The sequence below is a fragment of the Lissotriton helveticus genome, chromosome 10, assembly GCF_964261635.1.
Source record: "Lissotriton helveticus chromosome 10, aLisHel1.1, whole genome shotgun sequence".
Lineage (NCBI taxonomy): Eukaryota > Metazoa > Chordata > Amphibia > Caudata > Salamandridae > Lissotriton > Lissotriton helveticus.
The window spans coordinates 804,996,434-805,008,228 of NC_136071.1; the positions used below are offsets into that span (position 1 = coordinate 804,996,434).

Below are 11,795 nucleotides of genomic sequence, written 5' to 3' on the forward strand. Positions count from 1 at the left end.
CATAGAAAAGCCCCAGCTGAAGATCTTAAGTTGGAATGTGGCAGGGCTTGCACGTAGTGTTGACAACCCAGATTGGAACTCCTTTGTTGATCCTTTCGGGATTTGTCTCCTGCAAGAAACTTGGTGCCTGGAACCCTGCCACAGGGTAGGGTATACAACCTACTCTGTGCCAGTATCCAAACCACAGGGCAGCAAAGGCCGCCCATCGAGTGGCCTTCTTATTTGGGTCAGTATTGCATTGGGATTAACCATAAGGCACATAAACACTCAATCTCCTGACCTTTTGAGACTCACAATACAGTGTCATGGGGTAGGAAACTAGAAGTGTTCAACCTCTACTTAAGGGGGGCTAGGGGGGGAACTCAATGTTATCCTCAACCGGAGTAGAAGAGGAGCTTAGAGCCTGCAATATCGACTCCCTTGTTGTCCTAGCATGAGACCTTAACTGCTGTTTTGAACCGTTAGCCAGCGAGGACATCTTGGACACCTGGGAAGATGATGCTAGGAGAGGCATTCCTCTGCTCTCTCTGGATCATTATCCACTTCAATCATGTCCCAATGTGGCATGTTGTACTTATTGCCTTTTTCCATTGCAAGGTATTTTGCTGCCGCTGTAGTCACTCCATCTGCTCGCTGTGCCTATCTCCCTTGCCTGCTGCTTTGTTCGTGCTCACGATGTCCCGTAGATGTTCCTCATATGATAGGTCACCTTGGACTTGAATAGCCCACATCCTCCTTGGTTGCCGGGATCCGCTAACAGTGGTTCAGACATGCCAACATAAACAACTTCCTCGCTCACCCAGGCTGTTGAACACTCGGCGGGTGCTTCCGATGGCGGAGGTTGAACCGTCTCTGTCACACAACAACTACGAATCGCGGAGCACTCTTGGGAGTCTGAGGTGAATTTAGTATGCAAATGCATTTAGGCATAGGCCTTCTTCAGTGCATAAAACCATTACAATTTGGCACAGCTTGCGTTCTTTTAAATTTACATTGTGTTCCCTTTTGGTGGAGCTTGGACCAGTCATAGGGCGGCATTCCCATATATATAAAAAAAAGCTGGTCGCGCTTTAAGGTGCACTCTCAACAAGAAGAAATTAATGGCAAGAGAACAGCCTCGCTACAAAGCAATCACAGCACAGCATCATCACCAACGCGTTTCGGGCCTCACGCCCTTCTTCATGGGCTCCATCTGTGAAATTGGTGAAAGGACTCGCCACTGTGTGTCCTAATATGAAGGCACACCCTACTGCGGGTCTCTTGGTAAGTATGGTACATACTGGGAATGGTAGTCCTAATCAAGCCTCTGTGGGCTCACCAAAGTAACACAAGTGCACAGTTATTACATTTCAGCCAAACTGTTTAATCAAGTAATTCATAGAGTATTGCCTTCCTGTTGTTCCACATGTGGTTGCTGAATAAGCTGCCAGAGGACCCACTATCATTCACGCAGTGTTGCACCTCCTGCTCAGACTAACCGTATTCCTAAATTCAAAAAAAGCTGTCCACGCTTTAAGATGCACACTCAACAAGAAGAATTTAATGGAAAGAGAACAGCTTTGATACAAAGGAGTCACGGCAGAGCATCCTCACCAATGTGTTTCGGGCCTCGTGCCATTCTTCATGGGCTACATCTGTGAAATGGGGAAAGGACTCACAAATGTATCCCCTTATATGAAGATCCGCCCTCCTGTGGGCCCCTTGGTAAGTATGGTGCCTTTTGGGATTGGTAGTCCTAATCAAACCCCTATAGGCCCCCCCAAAGTAACTCAAGACTGTGCATTCCTACAAGACTGCACATTCTTGTGTTACTTTGGTTAAGTAGCTTGGTTTTGAGAGAGTCAGCGTGTTTTAAAAAATCAGAAAGATTTGTACAGTGTTTGCGCAGGTGCAGGAATTGACTTAAAAGAATCCTCTGCTTCTGACAGCAGGGGATGAAAGCTGTGCCAGTGAAGAAGGGTATTACTGGTAGTCAGTTTCTTATACATGGACTACTGGAGTAATTCATTGTGATACTCAATACAGATATCTAAAAATTCCACTTTCTCTTTACTGATTTTGGGGTTGAGCTTATGGTTTGAATCACAGAGATCTATCCACATACAGAATTCATGTAGCTCCTACTCCTCTTCCCTCCAGATAAAGAATGTCATCATATACCATCTAACACAAAACAAATTCCCTTTCCACTCCTAAATATGTATTATGTTTGTAAATGTATTAGTGAATAGGGCAAGGAGAGTGCAAAACAACTAATAACCACTCCTGATATATATTGGGGAACAAATTAACATAACCATATAACAATAATAATTATAATAATTAAGAGCCATATGTATCAAGCAAAATTGCGATCGCAAATGCCGAAATTCGCAGAATTTTGGTGTTTGCGATTGCCATTTTGCTAAGTGGTATGTATGAAGGCAAATCTGCGTGCAAAATAAGGAATCACAAACTTTGTGATTCCTTATTTTGCAATTGCATTTAAGGTATAGCAAATTTAGCGATTCCTTAAATGAAATGTAAGAAGCACCAAATAAGTGCAATTTGGCTTTAAGGAATCGCAAATTGCCACCAACTTCAAGTTGGTGGTAATTTGCGATTTCTTTGAAAAATTCACTTTTTTGCATTTTTCAAAGTGTAATGTGAAGCACATACATGCCCTTAGGGCATGTATGTGCGCTACATGTGAACTCATGCTTTTTCAGGGGTGCAACAGGGTGTCCTTTTGACACCCTTACGCCCTTGAAACTGCATTCTCAATTTGAGATTCTGTAATTGCTAATCGCAAATTGAGAATGTCTTCCCATTCATTGCTATGGGCCTCTAGGCCCATAGGAATGAATGGGAATGTATTCCTTAATTGCAAATCGCAAATTGAGATTTGCAATTAAGGAATATATAGGATTAGCAAAATTTGTTGCAAATCCTACATACATAGCACTTTGCAATTCTCAAATAGCGATTCACAAAAAATCGCTATTTGAGAATCGCAAAAGAGGATTTTAAAAACATTTGTCCCTAAAAAGCCTAAATCATTAAACATTTTTTTCAAAGTATATAGGCATATTTTTGTATTAACTATCAGCAATGTAAAAGGTGCTCTTATAATAAAATTATATTGGCTACAGTTTAATGCAATAAAATATATAAAAAAAGATTAAAATCATGTACATAAGTGAATTATATGCATTTTCACCTTATCAATTTAAAAAAATCACAGCTGTTTGATTTTGACTCACAATTTATGTTAAAGACATACAAATTTGTCACAAGACAATAACAATATTTGAAAGATTTTCAAAACTGTTGACGCAGTGTTTCAGTGAAAATGTTTAAATTGTCACCTTCTTCAGGACAAATATATACAACACAGGATAATTTCTTCTTATAGAATGGATTCCTCTTCAGAAAAAAGGTTGCCCAAAAGGCTGAAATTGCGTGTAAAGGTCACAAAAGCTTTTGTTTGGACACTGTTTTATGTTAGACTTGATATTACCCAGTCCCTTTTCTCTAAATAAGGGTGACTCTTGTGTTTTTGAAACTATATACCGGGACCAGGAGTGTATGTTCTCAAAAAATTAGGCTATTTCTTTGTAGATGTATTTTTCCTCAAAAATGCCCATATACAGGGTGTCTACACTGGGAGTGCAAGCCTCTCCCATGCTAACTGCTTTGGTTTGCTGATAGCTCTCTCCATCAAATTTGAAAAAGTTTCCACTTAGGACAATTTATATACACTGTAGGATGAACCTGTGATGTACGTTAAGGTCTTCTCTCCTGAGTTTATCCTTAATTACCTCAATCGCTTTAACTGCGGTAAATTGGTATAAAGGACCTCTATATCCATAGTGACCAGGCGTTCCCTCTTCTGAGGATTAAATGGAGTGCCCTCAAGTTTTAAAATGAGGTGGTCCAGTCTTTGATGTGTGGCGGTAGTTGGCATACCGGATGTTTAGGAAACACACAATGTATTCAGAGAGTGGTTCACTTGCCGCACCAGTCGTGGACAGAATAGGGTGTAAGGGATCTGCGAAATGTGGGTATTGGGAGGGTTGCGAAATTCAAGTTCTATTGTTTGAAAATGACGACTTTTCAGGCCTCCCTTTCGCTGATGGTCTGTATCCAGATCCTTACTTTATTTTTGGGGGTCCCCACTAGCTTATCTGTAATGTTCGGGTACCTCCAAGATCCTGTCCCTTTTATCTTTGCAGTCTTGAGTATTACGGAGTACAATCACACCCCCTTTTTCACAGGGTTGGATAGCAATGAGGTTGTTATTGTTCAGGTTTTGTTAAGGGCCATGTTTCTCTTGTTGTGATAAGTTGTAGTGAAGTTTTGGAATGTATTTAGTCACCTGCTGGATCTTAAAGAGTACTGCTATCTCAAAAATTTCTACATCTGGTCCCAGCTAATCAAAGCTCAGGATAAAGTTGGACGGAGGGTTGAGGCCTGAGTGGTTGTCATCTGTAACAGTGTTTTGGGTCATAAAGTATTTCTTAAGTCTAATGCGTCTAAAGAAAGCAAAAACATCCCTGCAAGTTCAAGTTTGTCAATAGACGTAGAGGGGAGAAAGAGAGCCCTTTTGTCATAAGCTCCTTGGTAGTGGAATCAGTATCTACCGATTAAAAATAAGGATTGTGTCTAATTTCTCCAGTATTGCTGTCTTCTGTGTTTGGACACCGTCCCCTTGGTTACCTCCGAAATCTGGGTCGGTTGTTCCCCCTTTTGTTGCTTTAAAAACTATTGCTGGCTTATCTGCAACAGAATTTAAAGATTTTCATAAAAAGGGCTCTAAATTCAATGCAAATAAAAGTAAAGAGCAGGGACATCCCTCTCTCGTGCCATATTTTATGCATGCATTTTCTGACTTTTTCTCCCATAACTCGAATCTTAGCCTTAGAGCATTCATACTCATATATTTCCTAAATTGTCAAAGGAACCTGAGTGGGTCCCTCCTTATGGTAGGACTCGTACCAGCCTGCAGCCCCCCAAAGGGGTAAGCTTAGCGTGTGCAGGGGGCCTGTCTGCCGAACAGGATACCTACCCCCACACACCCTTTATTACCCCACCCAAGAACCTGTGCCAACTTGGCGCCCGTGCGGGAATTTGGCCAGAAGGGCCTAATGGCAGTGAGCACTCCCACACCCCACACCCTGCAATCTCCAGCAGACAAGCTGCAAGCACCACCTGGAGGGCCCCGTGGGACAGATCACTGACAGAATATTGAGTCAAAAAATAGACCTACAGAAATATCGACGTAAAAATATTGAAGTCAAGAATATCAATATCCTATCTACATTAAAGAAAGTACAAAAATATGAAAAGAATAATATCAATGTCAAAAATATTGTTGTTCAAAATATCGTTTTTTTTTTTAAAGTTACGAAAATAATGTAAAATAAAGTAAATAATACATATAATTAAAATAAACATAGTTTAAAATATTTGAAAATTATAACTAATATATGTAATGTAAAAATAAATTAAAGATATACATATAATATATATACTTAATCATATTTTCTAATAATTATTTTAATAATGTATACATTGTTAAAAAATATCTCATAAATTACAAATACATCTCTACACATAAAACAATAAGAAAAATAAACATTACATAAATATATATAACAAATTTAAAAAATTACAATTATTTTTAATATTTTTTTTAATTAATTAAATACTACATTAACTAAAATAATACAAAAAGCATTAGATAGTGGAGGGAATAAAATTACTATTCCAACTGCAAACAGTGCAACAGCAGAGAAAATGTTGGATGCCATAAGGGTTAAAATTACTATTCCCACTCCAGTGAGCGCAACAATAGGGAAAGTGTTGGATAGCGTAGGGGTTAAAATTATATTCCCACTCAAGTGAGTGCAACAGTAGGGAAAGTGTTGGATAGCGTAGGGGTAAAAATTACTATTCCCACTTCAGTGAGTGCAACAGTAGGGAAAGTGTTGGATAGCGTAGGGATTAAAATGACTATTCCCACTCCAGTGAGTGCAACAGTAGGGAAAGTGTTGGATAGTGTAGGGGTTAAAATTACTGTTCCCACTCCAGTGAGTGCAACAGTATAGGAAGTGTTGAAGGGCGTAGGGGTAAAAATTACTATTCCCACTCCAGTGAGTGCAACAGTGGGGAAAGTGTTGGATAGCGTAGGGGTTAAAATTACTATTCCTACTTCAGTGAGTGCAACAGTAGGGAAAGTGTTGGATAGCATTAGGGTTCACATTACTATTCCAACTCCAGTGAGTGTAACAGTGTGGAAAATGTAGGATAGCGTAGGAGTTAAATTAACATACTTATTAATTAAATCTTTTTTTACAAATAAATGACATATTAATAAGTGATTAACAAATCTATTTATACTAACTATCATTAAAATTAAATAAATATTTACTTAAATAATATGAAATTACTTCCCACCCTATTCCCCTATAAACGCACAACCCGCTACAATTTAAAAATAACACAATTAATTACATTACCAATTAATCATATTACCTACCAATTAATAATTAAATATTAAGAACTGAATAATCAATACCAATTAATAAAAATTAAAATGTAATTAATTATAATAAAATACTTCCCACCCTATTCCCCTATAAACCCACAAGCCACTACACATAAAAATAACACATTTAATTAAATTATCAATAAATCAATTAATAAAAAATAATTACCAATTAATAATTAAATAACAATAAATTAATAAACAATACCAATTACTAACAATTAAAATATACTTAATTATAATAAATTACTTCCCACCCTATTCCCCTATAAATCCACAACCCGCTACACATACAAAATAACACAATTAATTCAATTATCAATTAATCAATTAATAAAAATGAATGACCAAATAATAATTAACAATAAATTAATATTCAATACCAATTAATAAAAATTAAAATGTACTTAATTGTAATAAATTACTTCCCACCCTATTCCCCTATAATCCCACAACCCATTAAAAATAACACATTTAATGTAATTATCAATGAATCAATTAATACAAATGAATTACCAATTAATTAATTAATAATTAATTAATTAACAATAACAATAATCAAAAAATAATTAAGTGTAATTAATATAATTATAAATTAATCAATTAATAAAAAGTACTTACCAATTGATAATTAATTAATGATAAATTAATACTCAAATAAAATAAATTACAAATATTAATTAATTATAACTAAATTACTTCCCACTCTATTCCCCTAAAAACCCACAACCCGCTCTGATACTAAAACGCAAAATTTACTTTAAAAAAATTACTGATTTCTAAACATTTACACATATATTTCAAAATAATTAAAAAACATTACAAAAAATGTTAAACACATATATATAAAATACATACTAAAATACATAACATTAAATATCAATATTATTAACAACAATATTTTTGCTAACGATATCACTTACTTCAATATAAAAAGAACAATATTACTAACCTTAAAGTCGATATTCTGGTCCCCGATACTCTTGACTTTGATATTCCATCCCTACGATATTTAAAACTCGATATTATTGTAGCTCGATGATAAAACTTCAATATTATGTCTGCATACCACATGGTACCACTGTCCCGCTTATCACAAGGAAAGGATGCCTTCTATGGACCCAAATCTACCCACCAGTCATGACCTCACCCGCAAAGACCATTGAAGACAATAAATATGAGGTCGTACCGCAGCTGCAAGTGAAAGTTACCAGCCCAAGCAGGAGGTGACCATCGCAAAGAATTGTATTCTAAGGGGATGGTGGGCGGGAAAACAAAATCCGGATCCGCCAACAGGCTAGTGTCAACGGCGTTCTTCTGTGGATGTTGGAGTGGCGAGCAGGAAAGAGAGACACGCTTGACGCTTTGCGACCCCTTTTATGGATTGGGTTGTGCACGAATTCTCAGTTGTGACCCTAGTAGTGCAATGACTGCCTCCTGATCAAGCCCCTGGCATGCCAATCACCGCACTCCATATTGTGAGGTGGTGGCAGCAATCCCTATCCCTCTGCCTCCTGCTAACACCGATGCAGCCCCTGGCAAGACCACCATACATGCTACTCTCCCCAGTTGGAAAAGCATTTGGACTATGGGCAGGTATTGCAGAGGGCCAGCCCCAGTAATGCCAAATCTCCCCCTAACATCATACCCTTGTTAAAGCATGAACTAACACTTTTATATATTTTTGGATTAGGGGTCTTAAATGCATGGCCGTATTTATTATGAAAAGACAGACAGCACACAACTACATATCAAAAAGTTATTTGCAGAAACCCATATACAATTTTTACATCATTATTTATATATTGTTTGATGATTGACCTAAATATCGACACTAATACATTGAAATTCCTAACCAATATATAGTTAACGTTCCTGCGTATCCAACATTGGGCCTTCGAGTGAGATCATGACTGGTCCTGGCAGCATCCCCCTCCACTAACAGTTTCCTTCACTGCCAATGGAACCTGAGTGGGTCCCTCCATATGGGAGGACCCCACCAGTCTCCAACCCCCCCCCCCCCACCCCCTTGGGGTAAGCTTAGCTTGTTCACCGTGCGCTATTGGTCGCTAAGATACCTACCTCGGACATATCAGTGCATTTGTGGGCAAGGCGAGGGATGTGTGTAGTATCCTGTTTATGTATTTACCTTGTTACTTTATCCCAAGCTGCTCAGCTAGTGTAAATGTGCTGGGTGGAGTGTTGGTGTGATTACATGAATGGAATGTTTGGTTGCCTGTGGGGTGAGAGGTGACAGTTGGAGTGTGGGCTGAGCAGCAGGCAGGCAGCTCCTGGTGAGGCTGCATCACATGAACATAACATCTTGTAACTAAGACTTAATAAATCAACTCCGACTACATCTCAGTTACTGGACCTCATTACTACAAAGTGTTAGTGGCACTTAAATTCCTGCCTAATCTCCATCTTGACATGTTAAGTAACACATAGTGCTGATAGTCCTTTTGTAAGTGGAACAATTGGGCAGGGAGTGCCAGGTTTGCAGGCTAAGAGAAGAAAGACGTGTTGCAGACATCCAGGCCAGCAGTCCCAGCCCAGTCAGCTTGGCCCACAGCAGCTGACGGGGGAGTTAAAGCCCTCTTAGCCCAATGGTTGTTGCGTGCCTGATACGGGGGCAAGATGACTGAACTGCCCATTGGCCATGGACTGTTTATAGATATTTTCACCACCAAGGTGGCAATAAAACTTACTCTGGATATGAAAATGGGGTTATACAGATTGTAAAAGTAATTATTTGGGATGAAATATGCACCCGGTGTATAAAATGTCAATACTGACTTTTTATCCAAATTGTCATTATCAGAGGAAACTGAGCGTATGACTATTGGGTGTTTGCCAGAAAAGAAATACAATCTAGAGGACTGATGCGTGAGGATGAGTAAAAGTATTAACCCCTTCCATGCAGGGCTAATTCCCCCGCAGGGCGGGGGGGACGCGCGCGGCGCCACGGTACTCATTACAAGTCTAGCTCGTCATGCTGCACAGTGGAGCTGTGCTCATGACGAGCTGAACTTGTCATGATTCCGCCCACTCCTTTAGAACGCCCGCACAGGCGGGGAATTCGCCGCGTGGGAGGGCCGCAGCAGTTATGACGAGCTCAGCTTGTCATGAGCACAGCTCCACTGTGCCTCATGATGAGCGGAATTGAAACAGATACACAATAATATTTTTCAAGGATAGAAAAGAATGCAGGAGAATAATGCCTGGTTATGTAAGTTGAAGATAATTTGGTTGAAGTTGCCAACAGTTAATGGAGAGGTGCTCAGAGAGGATACGTTAGTGCGACCAGTATCTCTTTGGAAAATAATACCATATTTACCCACAAAGGGCACAGTGGATTATTTGAGGCTATGGAAGAGACTATGGCCCCCATTAGAATGGCGGGCGGACTTTTCCTGCCCGCCACCCTTGCGTAAAACGGGTCCGCTCGCCTTAAGGGTGGGGGTCCCGACGTTAGCATTAGGATGCGCCCGCCACAGTGGCGGGCGCATCCCTCATTTCTAACATTGTGGCGGACGGTGCTCACTGCACCGCCAACCACAATGTTAGAAATGCATGCATGAATTTGCATACACAAAGCGGCAGGCACCGCGCGGTGCCTGCTACTTCGTGTATGCAAATGTTGGGGGGTACCACAGGTACCCCCCGTGTGCACCCCCACCCCTCCTTCACTCTGGGGGCCTGCAGGGGGCCCCCAGAGTGAAGACCGTATGCCTTTCCGTGCCGGAAGACATCTGAATTGGCCCATCGTAATATGGCTGGCGGTGTCTATTAGACACTGCCACCATGTGAATCCTTTTCCGCCCCAGCCGCAAGGCGACCGGGGAGGAAAAGCGGCGACGGTCTTTCCGTCCGCCGCGGTCCCCCCGCCATACTAATATGGCATGGGGGAATTCACTTGCGGATGTCGGGCGGATTGCCCCGCCAGGCCGGCGGTGGCTTACGCCAGCCTGGCGGGGGCAATCCGCCCGACATCCTAATGGGCCCCTATATTTGGGTATCTTTGGACCATTCAATTTTGGAGGTATGGAATGCAAGTGGCCTGAAGTGAAAATGGTGATTGATGTGCAGCCGGAGATTATCATTGTTTTTTTAAGGAATTTGAGGAAATGTGGTGACTGAATTTGTCCCTCAGTTCTAATTAGAGGGGGTGCTGGATTTTTAAAGGTCCGTGGTATAACTCATCATAAGGCCACTTTGCATCAACGAAGAGAGAATGGTCTTCTAGAAAGTTTCATTTGGGTTCTGAGCAATTAGATGCAGTTAGTTGAATAGAGTGGGTTAGCCTGGATGGTGAAGCTAAGTAGGATGGTATGTACTTATAGGACCACCCTATATTCTATCACTGGAGAATCATCACCACTTGCTTTGTTGCATGGAGGAAACCCTGCCACCCTTCTGTGCCTTCATAGATGGATAAGTATGAAAGGAGAAGGTATTACTGCAAGTTGGTGGTGGAAAGAGTGGAAGCTATGCAGGAAGCGTACAGCGCAGGCACAATACCCATTTATGTGGTGCAAATGTTGTATATGGCGGCCCAATATTCCTCTGCCCCATCATAAATGTTGAGAGCAGGGACAGATGATTTGTGGAATCAATGCAACAAAAAATGACAGCTCGGTAAAATGTGAATAACTTGGGTATTATTCACCGCGGAGCAACATTGCAGACAGCTTGAGCCTTCTATTGATGTTACTCAGAAACCCTAGTGAATAACAGCCCCATCATTCACTGTCCCCCATTTATAATTCTATATGATGTAATACATAGGAGCAGGCTATTCCATTATAAGAACCTATTTCTAAATTCTTTATTACAGTTGAGTTGTGATGTCATAATAGGTGCTCCCAGAGCCAGCTGCTAAGGTGATAAGTATGTCACAGAGCATTGGACCTGTTTTTTAAGTTTGATTCACTCCTATGATCAATTTTTCTAAAAATGAACAGTATTCAGCACAAAGGAGAGTTTTATGCCCAGCATGTTTATTTTTTGCAGCCTACAGTACATTACAAGAAAGAATCTCTTTGCAGGTTATTACTCCTTCTGAGCTATAGCCTTTTTTTAAATGTGATCTACATTAAACTGATTCAGATATGTTTTTGCAACAGACTACTAATTTTATTTTCACACTGCAAGATTGTTTTTTGTCCTCATCTGAAACTATACTATCTCATTAATTTGAGAGAACAAGGCTCAGCATAGTTAAGCTGTTAGTGAGATGAGTGATGGTGCCATCATCTATCAGAAG

At 40.2% G+C, this 11,795-nt stretch overlaps 1 protein-coding gene across 2 annotated transcripts in view; it reads left to right on the forward strand.

The window, feature by feature from the left end:
- The window catches only part of ODAD2 (outer dynein arm docking complex subunit 2), a 1,353,572-nt gene that overhangs the window by 949,764 nt on the left and 392,013 nt on the right, over positions 1-11,795 (forward strand). The window lies entirely within an intron of this gene.